This window comes from Sciurus carolinensis, chromosome 4, assembly GCF_902686445.1.
Source record: "Sciurus carolinensis chromosome 4, mSciCar1.2, whole genome shotgun sequence".
Classification (NCBI taxonomy): Eukaryota; Metazoa; Chordata; class Mammalia; order Rodentia; family Sciuridae; genus Sciurus; species Sciurus carolinensis.
The window spans coordinates 70,775,636-70,789,555 of record NC_062216.1 but is presented as its reverse complement, the minus strand read 5'-3'; the positions used below and the strand labels follow the sequence as shown (position 1 = coordinate 70,789,555).

Here is a 13,920-nt window from a genome sequence, read left to right as displayed (position 1 = left end):
TATGCCCATTTTTTTATCTCATGTCTCCTTCATCCCTGTCCCTCTTTGAAGGTTCTTAGCAGAACATATATTCAGAGACTTGTCAGTGGAATTTCACTGGGACAGGAGAATGATTGATCTCAATGACTTTTATTTGCCAGCATGGCACTTCCAGAGATTTAGAGAAAAGACAAATAAACAATGAAAATGGTTGTTTAGATATTTGCACATGGCCCTTTCCTGACACCATTCACACACACACACACACACACACACACACACACACACACAGAGTTATACAAGTATGTAAATTCACAAGGAAGCCATGGTAAACAAAAAGAAATGTACAAGGAGCTATTTACACAGCCAGAGATTAAACAGACCCGCAGTGGCTCTTGGAGATTCTCACAGTTTCCCACCATAAGGTTGATCATCAAGCCAACCTTGACTTCTTCCACTTGCAGGCCTATTCTTCACCAGAGGTCACGACTGCCAGTCACAGAATCCAAGGGTCAAAAGATACATTTATTGAGACTCCATGCCAGGTGTGGGGAACACTGGAAATAAGACAATCCCTGCCATGAGGGGCTTAGATCAAGTAGGGGAAGGAGATGCACAGACAGTTATAAGTCCAGGTGAGAAGTGTTTTCACAGAACTGAGTACAGGATGCTGGTACCCATTTCTTCCTGCTCTCTGAAAAGGAGGCAATTTTTCTCCTTCCCTCACTGGATGAAATATATTCCTAGAGGGATTTGCTCAGCACAGGTGGGCTTGGAGCCGTACTGTCTTCTGTCTAGGGACAGCTCCACTAGTTTTAGTGCTCAGTCCTGCTCTTTAAGTCAGCTTCTCCTGCTTGTCCCTCAGGTATGTCTGGTGATAGAAGTTGAGAAAAGGCTTGATGAGGCCAGCTTGTAAGGACAAGAGTGTTGAACCCCTGGGGTAATGGACACTTGGTAAAGAGATTGTAGGAGGATTGGGCAGCCATGACCACAAACTAATCGTGGACAAAAGAAAGCATGGGAGGAAAGGGAGGGGAGAAGCAGGACTGAGGAATGAGAATATACCTGTGCTTGGTCCCTCTTGTCTTGGGCCTCTGTCTCAGCAGAGGGCAGGCAGCCAACAGCTTAGGAAGAATGATGAAGCCCAGTCCACAGTTCCACTTGGAATCTTCCTGACCCTTCTACTGGTCTGGTTCCCCATTTACTCCCATATAGCCATGTCATTACTGGTGCTGATGATGAACCTGGTCCATCCCAATCCCCTGAAGGATACCTTGGGTTGTCACCACCATCAGGGCACCCCAGCACATGTGACCAATGCATGTTCACAGACTCACAGGATATTACTGCTTTGAGGTCATCTAGCTGAGCCCTGCATTCTATAGGTGATGAGGTTGAGGCCAGAGCATGGAAGTCACTTGCTCGAAGTTCCACATCATTTCACTGAGTTAGGGTTGCAAGGCCACTGAGGCACTTGCAAATTGGGAGACTAAAGAAGATCCAGGGATTAGATTCAGGGATTAGATGTTCAAGGTCAGATACCAAGTCACTGGTGTAGTCAAAAATAGAGCTGGGCTCAGCTTAGGCCTTTGGAGACTTGGGAGTCTTCTCAACAGATGGCAGAATGTCATTTCCACATGGGAGGGCCACACGTGAGGCCCCAGGCTGGCCAGTCCTCAGTACAGTTGCATGAAGATGTGGGCCAAAGAATGAAGCATCCTGATGGAGAAAGCTGCAGTGTAGGGTGGGTAGGTGGAGGAAAGTAAGTGGAGCTGGGCCCAGTGGTGGTTAGGGTTTCCTCTTCCATGTTCCCATCCTCAAGTCTCCTGAGATCACTCCTGCAAACCCTGTAGAGAAAATCCTTGAGAAGTTCTCACATGGAGGAGGTCAGGCCTGAGCCATCTGAAGTGACGATGGAGGCCCAGGGAAACCGGATTTTTATACCTCCCTAAGTCCACTCTGGGCTGTGGGATGAGCATCTCCCAGCAGCTGCCTGCACCACCCCAGGGAGGAGCATCTAGAAGGCTCTGAGGAGCCATAGAGGCAGAAAGGGAGCAGTGCTCTGGCCTCATGGCCTCAGGGAAGGGACACCTCAGAGGCAAAATGTCATAGTCTGTACTCCCAAACTGGCACACAGCCCATCAGAGACCCGCCCCACAAAGACCTGCATAGGGTTGTGTCAACAATTTGAACCACCTGGCACATATTTGACTCCAGCCCACCAGTAGAAGGTAAGCAAGTGAATCTGGCTTCTTCTGTAATATAAAGAAAATCTGGAGAGGAACAAAATAGGGTGTCAATTCTCGAGACTTTCTCTGGTGTCTTCTCTGGGGACCTCAGGTATTCCTTCAGGGTATCCTGCCGATATAGTGTTCGCTTAGTGTGTGTGGGACCCTGAGTTCAATCCTCAATATAGCCCCCCAAAAAATAGAAATAAAGAAAGAAAAGAAAAATAAAGGACAGGGTAATGATTCTGCCTGCTTTTCTGAAGGAGGGATTAAAATTAAAGGGAAACAATAATCAAACACCTGTTTAGCACCTACTATGTGCCAGGTACTTTACATATATCAAAAACCATTTAAATGCTACATAAAAATATGCAATTTATACTCCCTTTATATCCCCTTTGCAAGTGGGGAAACTGAGGCACTGAAGGTTAAGTAATTTGCCTAATGGCACACAACTAATAGGTGGCCAAAATCGGATTGGAGCAGTGGGTTTCTGAGACTGGACTTTTTCCAACATCCTACCTGCCACCCAGGGCAGTGGACAGAGGACTGGACACCTTTTCATCACCACTATCCCCCATTATGATCTTGACCTACTAGGTCCGGCAAACCCTTTGGATTGACACACAGGGTTCCTTTCTCTCGTTAACATGTAAGGATGGCTTTTGCTGTCTGATGACCCTCACCATAGAATATCACTTTTGAAAAATTTCTCATTTTTTAGATTTTAATTTAACCTAGAACCTGGTTGCTATTGAGGACATATGACTACTTTCATGCAGGTGCATAGATGAACAGTGGGGACTCATGGGAGTCTGTAGCAGTGATATGCTGCCTCAGTACCTGAGCATCCTTCCTCAGTCAGGTTTTGGAACCAAGGCTTTACATCCAACAGGGATGCTGGAGGAAAGCATTCACACTGGGCGGGTGAAACACCACCCCAGACCTGGCTGATAGAACTGTAAGGGAGCCAAAGCTTGGAGAATCTCACCTTACTTAGAGACTCAGCAGACTTTGAGCAGTACCACCAGCACACGCTCGCCATCTGCTGGGCAGGAAGGGGAAGTTCAGTCAGACTGCAGTCGTGCTGGTGGCACAGCTTGCCGCGCAGGGCAGGATTCAGCCCTCACTGTTCCTGCACACTTCCTGTTCCCAAGGTGCCTACCTGCCCGTCTGTAGTTAAACACTTGTTAGCCCAGGAAGAAGTGGGCAAAGTTACTGGAGTGGTCACAGGACTCTCCAAAGTGCTCAGTCCAATCCTAAGCAAGTGAGATATCTTGTTTATTGGAAAGCAGATTTTTAATCGGTGTGCTTGCGGCATGAGGTGGAGTACAGATTTTGCGTTTTGAACAAGCTCCCAGTGATGCTGATGCTACTGGTTCGTGGACCATATTTTGAGTTGGTAAGACTTTTAGCTCATTGCTGGAACTCCAGTGACTCAACATCCATATCACTACTCGGCGACCTGTCAAAGCTTAGCTTTCTTGCTGCCAGGAAGCCTTTTGTTCTGCTCCCAGTTGAAACAGAGAACAGCTAGCAATAATGAAATAACTACCACTTAGAGACCAGTAATATGTGCTTGTCACAGCACTATACACTCATACATTGTCTAATTCAATCTTTTCTTCAAGTTTCCCTTTATAAAGTTAAGTGTTGTTATCCCCATTATATAGATAAGAAAATTGAGATCCAGAAAAGGTGTGTCATATGGTCAGTAACTGGCAGATCTGAGGTCCAAACTGAGGCCTGTGGTCCTCTAATTCCAAAGCCTTTTCTTAACCAACCAGTTCCCAGCCTCCTGTCAGAAAGCTTGGTGACTCTGCCTTGGTCCAGTTCCAGTTGTTATATGAAGGGCTTCCCACCAACCCTCTCTCTTCAACCTTAATTGTCCCACTTTCTACTGTACCCTCACCCTGAGCTTGCTTGGTTGTAGTTCACTGGCTGGCAGAAGAAGCTACATTCAGCTAGGATCAAGGCAGCTGTGAGCTGGAAGGAAAAGGAAAAGGGAACTATCAAGTCAGGGGGTCACTCCACCACGAGACTGACACCTGGGCCAGTGAGGCTAATTCCAGATTTGGTCATGTTCCCCACGGCACCATCCACCTCCAACCCCGAGTGACAGTAGTTAAGATTTTGCTAACCCATACTATTCCCTGGAGTGGATAGATCAGAGGCTAGGATTTGCACACATCTTGGTAGTCTCTATTTTTTTTTTTAATGTGAGCAAATATAGACCACAAATATGGATCACTCTGTGTACCTATTGCACGTAGGACCCTAAGTTAGGTGCTGAAGGGCCTGGATGAACCCAAGGCCATCCACATATCTGCTCTGCCCTCAAGGAGGTCAGAGCCCCATGAAGGACAGAGAAAGCAATCGTAATCTTTAAGGCTGTTGCCACAGAAGACAGAGCATGTTTTGAAAGTCAGTAGAGACTGGAGAGTGAAGAGGCCTTTGGCAAATGGAGGGGAAGGAGAGGCAGTTTCATGGTGGTGCTTGGAATCAGGTCCTAACCCTGTGGGCTGGCGAGAGGATAACTGGAACTCTAGTGGAGATTCTTACCCAGGGGAAGTGACTACAGCAGCTGAGGGAGAGTAGAGCAGTCCAGTGAAGGGCCTTGAAGGTTCTATTAAGGGGCTTGGATTTTATCACTTATTGATGGATCTGACAGTGTGGCACTAATCACTTCTCCATGCTGAGCACCATTCACAGGGTCAAAACAAGGCAGACAAAAATCCCTGCCTCCAGGGGCTTTGCATTCCAGTCATACAGACAGAGGCAGCTCTTGAGGGCTTCTGAGGGGGAAGTTGACATTGGGTTAGGGTTAGGGCAGTTTTCAAAGGATGAGGGGGGCAGCTGAATGTACTGTCACCACAACTAAGTGACAAGTCCTCCAGGGAAAGTCTCCTGTCTGGCAAGTTATCAGTACTTCTCACTTGAGCCCAGACATCCTGCTGGGCCTGTCTTTAAAAAACGAGTAAGACACAGCCCTTCCTTTGGCGCACTTGTAGTTTGGGAGGAGACAATATGCCAGTCAGGGAATTAGGCGCGGGTCGTGCCTACTCCATAGGCTGTGGGGGTGGGAGAAGGGCTGAGTTGTGGTGTCTGTGAATGTCTACGGTGTAAATACCACCACTGGGGCTGACTTCGAGCTATTTAGCATGGCATCCCTGAACGTGGACTTGGGAAGAGAGTCACCGACCAGAGCTTAGCAGCTGGTAGAGTGGGATCCAGTCTCAGCTCCGCTGCTGAGGATAGAGGCCTGTAGCAAGAGTGTGGAAACCTAAGAAAGGAAACAAACAGCCAGGCCTGGGAGAGGAAGAGAAAGGCTTAACTGCCCTGAGTCTAAAGGATGTGTGAGCATTTGTCAGGGGGTCAGGGGAGAAGGGCAACGCAGACTGCAGACTGGAAGAAAGACAGTAATGAGCCCAGGTCTGGGGCCTGACCACACACAGCTGTGTGGGGGAGGCTGGTGAATGGTGTTAGATGAGGCCTGATGACAGGGAGCGGGAGGGAGGCCGAAGCCAAAGAGGACCACGAAGTCTTCATGCGCCCATCCTGGAAGTTCAGTCGCAGCCTTGGCTGAATGGAAGCCATCAGAGTCCCCAGCAGGCAGTGTAAGATCCTTTTGGTGTTTGGAGTGGATTTTCTGTTGGTAGTGTGGAGGATGGGCTGAAGATGAGCCAATAAAGAAAGTTCAGGAGAGAAGGTGAAGGAGGGTAGCTGTCAGGACCAGCTTCTTCAGACTGGGCCACTGTCCCCTCCCTGCTGGCTCACCAACTGGGGGAGCCCTGGGGTGGAAGATGCAAGCTCTGCAGTGGGTTTGAATTCTGCTTCTACCACTTCCTGCTAAAGTCACTAGGCTCTGTGCCTTGCAGTGCTGTTGAGAGAACCAGATGAAAGGATCCTCGTAAAGTGCTCACAGCAGCCTCTTGCCCATAACAAGCACGGATTACTACCACCTGCTCCAAAAGTTTTCTGACCCTGAGACTGGTTTGCTGCCCCTCCTACCTGTCCGTGGTATATCTTCTCTGTTGTTTGCTAACAACATCTGTTCCTAAATTGTGAGCTCCTTAGGGACAGGCATAACTTCTCTGTAGGTCCTAGCATGGTCTGGCACAAAGGGTATACTCAATGTCATTTGCTGAGTGACCACTTGCCAGGCAACTGGAAGGAACACTGGGTTTAGTGGCTGTGAAAGCTGGGCAGAGGCTAACAGCCTAGATAGAAACAGGAGGTGGTGTGCGTGGGGGTGAGAGGGTTCTTGTAGGAATTCTGCTCTTCTATTCAAGAAAATGGAGGATGAAAGTTGGTAACAGGGATGGGAAAGTCAAAGATGGAGCAGAATCCCAGCTCCTGCTTACATCCCCACCTAGGTTTTGAACTTTTTGTGTCAGAAGTTCATGGCTTTATTTATCCCTTGGCTGCCTAAGAAGAAATAAACTCTGGAACTCTTCAGGGACCCCTGAGCAGCCTTACCTCATAGAATATACCGTGAAGAAAGCACCAGGCTCAAGTTGTAGGAAGTAAAGGATTTTGTCAGCTCCACAGAGTCCCATTGGGTCATGAGGCGGGAGCCCACCATCACCTGGAGGAGACAGAGAACAAGAAAGAGGATGACAGGGAGTGGCAAGGGCACCAGGAACCAGGGATTTGTTTTTGCATCTAGAGAAGAAAAGGGGAGGGGTGACATGCGGGCTGGCTGACCACCTGCCAGAGTCCTCCCCTCAGCCAGCTCCAAGGCCCATTTGTCCCCACCTCTTGTTCCCCAAGCATCTGATATTAAGGCTGTGCCAAGAGAAAAAAATGAAATATTTCATTACATGATACCGTCTCCTACCTCCATTGCCCAAGGCCCATGTATTTTTATTCCAGAACTTTCCAGGGTCCTGGCATCATGAGCACCTGTAAATAGAAGCAAACTCTGGGTCTTGTCCAAAACTGACACCCTCTCTACTTACTGTTACCCACTGAGGGCCTATGGAACCTGGGTTCCTCAGTCTCTCTGGCCTGACCACCAGCCTCAGGACCACCCCTCCATTCTTGCCTTCAAATGTTGGCTATGACCACCCACCATACACCATTGAGGAGACTCCACTGGCCACACTTGTAGCAGGCCTCACACCCTTTCTCCTCCACTTGGAATTCCAAGCCCTTGGCAGTGGCCTCTGAAATGCAGGGCCCAAGGGACAGAGATGTGGCTACTCTGCATCAAGCAACAAACAGAGGGCACAAAGACCTCCCATTTTCCATATCCCTCTCCCGCTCTGCAGGGTCAGTTCTTCCTGAGCATCCCTGGCTTCTCCCACCTCTCACTGAGCCCAGCCACACCCAGCCCTTCAGAGCCTAACTTACTCATGCGGCTTCTCCCGGGCTCCTCCGGTCAGTGACTGAAGCTGCTCTGGCGGCTCAGGCTGTTGCAAGCTGTTGATGGGGCTGAGCGAAGAGTCCTCTGGGCTCCAGGGTAGAGCTGACTGAAGGGCAGCCTCACCTCCCAGAAGCTCTTACTCCTGTGCTTTGACCTGTGTATAGCCCCAGGCCCTATACATACACACACGCACACATGCACACACAACCACACATATCCATGTCTGTCTCCTGGTTGGGCATTTTGCCCTTCTCACAGCCCAAGGGAGAAAGAACAAAAGGCATTTGGGAGTGAGACGGTCACTCATGGGGCAAGGGGTGATGGGGGCAGCTCCCAGAGGGGAGAGGAGGAACTCAGATGGTCAGTACTATAGGGAGGTGACCTTGCGATTCATGGCCCTGCACTCTGCCCTCTTAACCAAAGGCACTCCTATCAGAGGAGCGTGCATGCACTGGGGTATCACGGGCATTGTGAGCCTCCACCAGGTTTGGTCACCCCCTCTCAAGTTTAAGTCTTCTTCTTCCTTCTGCCTCTTTCCCACATGGTGAAGGATTATGCATCTTTCTTAGTCGTTTGAGTCCTCTCACTCCCTCATTGATGGTCTAAAGGAGTACTCGGGTGACTGGAAACCCCAGGAGCAACCCTCTTCTTCCCATCCCGCCTCCACCAACCTGCACCAACGAGAAGTAATTAAAATGGTTGTTTGTCCAAATATCCTTTCTTAGGTAACCCTCCCCCCACCCCCGTCTTTATAAGAGATGGGAAAGAACCAATGTTAGAAGCCAGATTGCTGAATGAAGGAGCCCAAGCAGCTCCTACCCAAAGTCTCACTCCATGGTGATTTAAGGGCAGTTCCTAGAACCAGGTTCTTTAGAATATAGTGCCTCGGTTTCTCCTTGTTTTTAAAAAAAAATTAATGTTTTGAACCCATAGATGGACACGATAACTTTATTTTATTTACTTATTTTTATGTGGTGCTGAGGATGGAGCCCAGTGGCTCACACGTGCTAGGCAAACACTCTAGCACAGGGTCACAATCCCAGTCCCTTGGTTTCTCCTTCTGACATCATGGCACCCTGTGGTCCCGTTAAGTCTTATAAAGTCATGTCTATGTAAACCCTAGATCACATGCTCAAAGCTAGAAGGATTAAGAGGCTGGAAAACTCAGCAGAGATAATCATCTTGTGCAAGCACACCTGGTCACACCTGTGAGTTATATGTGTTCACCTTTGCACATGATGCTATAGACCGCACTCTGACTACCCTTGACACTGTTGGGAAAGGTTCCCAGCCAGGCTCAGCCAGAAGACAAGCCCTTCCTTGTGAACTCCTCCCCAGGTGATCCATGCTGTTTCCCAGGGAATCAAGTCAAAACTATCCCAATGGGCTTGCTCCAGGCAGACCCTCCTCGTCCAAGATCCACATGCCATTTACCACTCCCAAAACCTGGTCTCCTCACTTCCCCAGTACACACTCATATCCCTGACATGCCCAGCCTCCTTCTCCACTTCCTGCTCAAATGGAAGTCCCTCTTCTGACAACAAGTCTCACTCTCCTCCTTTTCTCTTCAGCCTCCATGGTGGGCACTGTTTGTACCACTGACTTCAGTCTGAGAATTTGGTTTTGCAAAGCAAATAGCAAGTCCTTGCAGGAACAGATAACATGCCACACTGGACAAACTGGTGGACCCATGGGAACCTCCTACAGTAGCATGTCAGGGTGGTGTGACCTGCCCAGCTGGAGGTTCTGGCCATCCCCTCTTGCCAGTTCTCACCTTCAGTCTTCATACCGCCAACCCTGACATGCATCTGGCCCCTTAAAATTGGAATGGGAAACCCCTGGAAAATTCTCTGTGGAACACCTGACACCCTGCAGTGCCACCTTATCCCCAGGAAGCAGTCAGAGAACAGGACCAAGAACCTTAGGTGAAACCCCCTGCAGTCCAGGGTTCTCTGCCCAAGCCCAGCCTGGGAAACTGTTCTGAACAAAGCATTCACTGATCACCTGTCTTCCCTAGCAGATACCCTCTGGACTTAGAGATCATACAGTTGAGGAAGGAGTTTGTCTATCAATATCCCAGAACTATAAAATAAGATTGGACCTGGACGCCTCCACAGAGTCAGTCTTCCCCAAGCAAACCAATAAAAGGCACAGAAGCCTCCCCACTTCCTGGCCCAACCAACCACATTCACAGAACTCACTGTAGCCTGTGGGAAAATCCTTGGCCCTCTGCCACCTCTGCTGGGTGAACAAGCCACCTGTGGGGTCCTGAAGTGAAGTAGATGCCTACCTGAGGGTTAGAAGTTTGTGTGAGTGAAAAACTGGCATGGCAAGGAATCATTCCCTTACACACCCATAACCACAGCCAACCTTGGTTAGGTCATCACCACGTCAAATACGATTCTAAAGCGACATCCACAGTAGTGTGTTTTATGCTCACAACAACCCTGCAAGGTAGATACTATTGACACCCCCTTTTACTGTTGAAGAAACTGAGGCACAGAAAGCTAAGTAACTTGTCCAATATCACACAGCTAATAAGTAAGGGCCGGGATTCAAACTCAGGCAGTCTGCTTCCAGAGCCCATATACTCAACAAGGGCACCATACTATCTCTTCAATCTCTTGATATCAATATTTTGTTTTATTGGGATTTAAAGAATCAAAGGGCAGTCTTGATGCATAAGAAAAGGAAGTCCTGATTTACCAGATTCAAATTCAAGTATAAATTTTCTTGTTTGTTCTTAATACAAGGTTACACAAGTAGCAATAAAAATCCTTCCTCCCTTCCTTCCATCCTTCCCCACTCCCCTCCCTCTCTCCCTCTTTCTTTCCTTATGTCCATCCATTCACCTAGAACAGAGAAGGGGTTTCCAGACCCTTGGAATTCGGAGTGCAGGTGGCTCAGCAGTCCCTGTGTAGTGAATGAGGTGCCTAGGAAAATGGCCAGGTTTCCGGCCCCATCTTAACCAAAGAGAGTCCCTACACCCTGCCCCATTGGATTTTGTTGAAATAGAAGAGCATCGCTGCTTTGTATAAAATGTTGAAAACAGTCACTCTTGATAGTGAAAATCAGCTGATAGTTTTTGGCTTGCATTGACAAGTACCAACAAGGAGGACAGTCCTCAAGGGCCCTTCTCTCTCTCCAACCAGGAGCCACTACCTTCTACCTCCACAGATCCTTTTGATCAGAACCCAGGAAGTCTCTTTCTATCAAAACTAGGAAGGCCTGTGCCTCTCAGGGTTAAATGTGCAGCCTCTTGGGTCACAATAATTTTCAGGTACTAATCTCATCTTTAACTTCACCATTCTTCACACTTTGTGTTCCTCTCACATAATTTAGTTTTTCCTTTGTTTCATGATTATTGTTGTAAGTTCCCTCAAAATATTTAGAAAGTGACATGCTGGTAGCTGTCAAAATAAATAGCTATACAAGCATATTTTGAGCATCTACTATATTTTGCTGTGCATCAAGTGGCTTATCCAGAATCACAACCAGTAAGAGGGGTGAGGCCAGGTCAGTGTACAGACACAGCTCCACCAACAGCCCCCAATACCTAACTCTCTTGGGAATAGTCAGGTGAACAGATCTACTCATTTCACAAGAGTCCCGTAAGCACATTTGCCAATCACAACTCTGGACAGCTATTTCCGAGCCTGAGAAGTTACCCCTGAATAGAATCTTCCAGAAGACCAGATGAGGAGAACGTGTGTGTGTGTGTGTGTGGGTGTGTGTGTGTACTTTTGTATTTGTGACACAATTTTCTTCAAATAACTATGCATATTTGTCTCTATTTGCCTTGATCAGGCCCACTTCCCCAACTGAGCCCTTTTCTGTCCATTTGTCTTGATCTTGACCTCTTTCCTAGAAATCAGCAAGAGTGGGCAAGGATCTAGACTGGGCACACAGGACACCCAAGCAGTGCTGGATGGTTGTGCTGAGAGGAGGGGGGAGTAAATGTCTGTCGCTGTGGGAAAAGGAAAGGGTGCTCTTTAGGGACCAGGAAGGGAGCAGCCATGCAGCAGGGTCCCAGGAGGGGGCGCTCAGGATGCCTCCATGCCGTCCATGTCTGCCATGAGCCACTCTTCTCCCTGGACAGCAGGAATCTGGCATGATATTGTCAAGTCCCTCAGGGCCTCCTTCATCAGGTGCTGGGAGGATGCAGCCCCAGGCTTAGTGGGTCACAACCGGCAAACAGAAAGCTCATCTCTGGTCTCCTCTTGTTTTGCCCTTAGATGCTCCCAGCTCTTGTGGGGAAGATGCAGGGACCAGGCTAAAGCCCTGCGATCTCTGGCAACCTTCCCCTCCCCAGTTGCTGAGATGAGAGAGCTAATTATAAGGACTGTGGGCAGGTGCCTCCCCCAGCGTTCCTGCCAGCCTCATGGATGCCATAATGGGTCTTTGTGCGGTGCAGGCTATTACTAACAAGGATAACTAAATCATTCATTTCATTAGCAACAGGGTTTGGCAGATAATTGTGCAAGAGGCAATTATCAGTCATGCACATTCCAGGAAGGAGTGTGGTCGGCTGATTTTCAAGAGCTGCCAGGAGAAATATGAGACAAGGTTGAAACCACCAAGGGGATCTCGCCCCCAGGATGAGCTGCTCTTTTAAGCCTGTGGCTTTATGGCTTTACCATTTGAACTGGAAGAGGGAGAATGACAGAGAGACAGAGGAAGAGAGAGAGAGAGAGAAAGAGAGAGAGAGACAGAGAGAGAGATCCGGCTTGCTTCTGGCACAGAGAGTCCCAGGTGACCTTGGCATTTCTTTCCTATGCAGTAGAATCATGACCAAAACACATCATCCTTCCTCTCTGCCCCTGTGATCTTCGCAGGTCTGCCATAGTGATCATCCTAAAACATTAATTTGATGAGGAAATGGAAAACATGTTAAGCATCTGTAGGCTTCATGTACAACTCAGAACGTAGCCCAAATTCTCCTTGATTGTACAGCATATTTGGGATGAACAAAATGCAGTATATCCATAAAACGGAAGACTACTCAGCTATAAAAAAGGAATGAAGTGCTGATACATGCTACAACATGGATGAACTTGGAAAATACTCTGCTAAATGAAAGAAGTCAGTCACAAAAGTCACATATTATATAATTCCATGAATACAAAGTGTCCAGAATAAGCAGATCTAAAGAGACAAAGTAGATTAGTGGCTGCCAGGAGCTGGAGGGAAGAAGGGAGGAAATTGGGTGTGATAGCTAGTGGACATGAGATTTCTCTCTGAGGTGATGAAACGTTCTGGAATTGGGTAATGATGATGGTCACATCATTCTGTGAATACACTAAAAGCCACTGAATTACATACTCTAAAAGGATGAATTTTATGTCACATGAATTAAAAATGTCTTCCCTGAACCCAAGGCATGGGGAAGGTGGAGGCTGCCAAGGCTGCACTGGCAGAGCTAGGGAGAGCTCTGTGGCTGGGCACACGCTTGCAGCACAGCCCCAAGCACAGGGCTCAAGACTCCACTGAAGTTCAAGCCTCAGGTTCCCTTCCAGGAGTTCTTGAGCCAGTCAGGGCACAAAACAAGTGCTTGGTGCAAGTTAGGATTACAAAGAAAGTGCTCATTCTTTCTAACATATCTCCCAGGGGTTGAACCATCAAAAATTAGCTCAGAATTCTGAATGACCCTTCTCCCTAGGCCTGCTCTTGATCACAAGGGAAGGTCCTGGGGCCCTCAGCATGGTGCCACACAGAGCGGCAGTTGTCCTCCAAGAGCTGGACTACGAACATGCCCAATGAGATGTTTCTTATTACTTGAACTCACTCCCGCATCTCCAAATCCTGTCATTCTGTCTGAGAAGTCGCTTGTCCAAAATTAATGTTTTCCTTAGCGTGGATTCCTATGCTTCACTTTGTGAATTTTACAGTATTCTATAAATGCTATTTGAGTATTTCCAAAACTACAACTGTGATTATCCTCAATAGCACGTTGGATGAAATTCTGGGAATTGTCACTACAGGGAAGAGACATTTACAGAAGGATGAAGTGTACCTCAGTGGCTCTGGTGAATAGGATGACGTGGAACCCTGCGTGTGACTTAGATAAATCTGCTGAATGGTTGGTTCTATTTCCTCACAGCCACTCCTCGAGTGCCTCTGTGGCTCCACTGCTCCATCTGAAGAGTGAGGGGAAATACTCACTGGTGGAATTCTCCAGAACATGATTCCCTTCTTCCATCACTGACTCGTCACAGTTGAGAAATAATTCTGGTTATTATGATTGTCTCCTTCCTATTTATTTTATGTATTCTTATTTTATTTGACCATCTATTGTACTGAATTGGGAACAGAAAGAAAGCCACCAATAAAGCCACTTCATTATTT

At 47.9% G+C, this 13,920-nt stretch overlaps 1 long non-coding RNA gene across 2 annotated transcripts; it reads right to left on the bottom strand.

The window, feature by feature from the left end:
* Positions 1 to 483: 483 nt before the first annotated feature.
* Positions 484 to 10,415, bottom strand: LOC124983732 (uncharacterized). Of its 2 annotated transcripts, XR_007108491.1 has the most exons (5): positions 7,563 to 10,415; positions 7,048 to 7,112; positions 6,687 to 6,795; positions 4,770 to 6,087; positions 484 to 4,193 (listed from the first exon to the last, which is right to left on the bottom strand). It is a non-coding gene; the product is annotated as an uncharacterized LOC124983732 (long non-coding RNA). The 2 variants fall into 2 exon arrangements; XR_007108490.1 differs by having other exon boundaries at positions 484 to 6,087; positions 7,563 to 10,414.
* Positions 10,416 to 13,920: the final 3,505 nt, after the last annotated feature.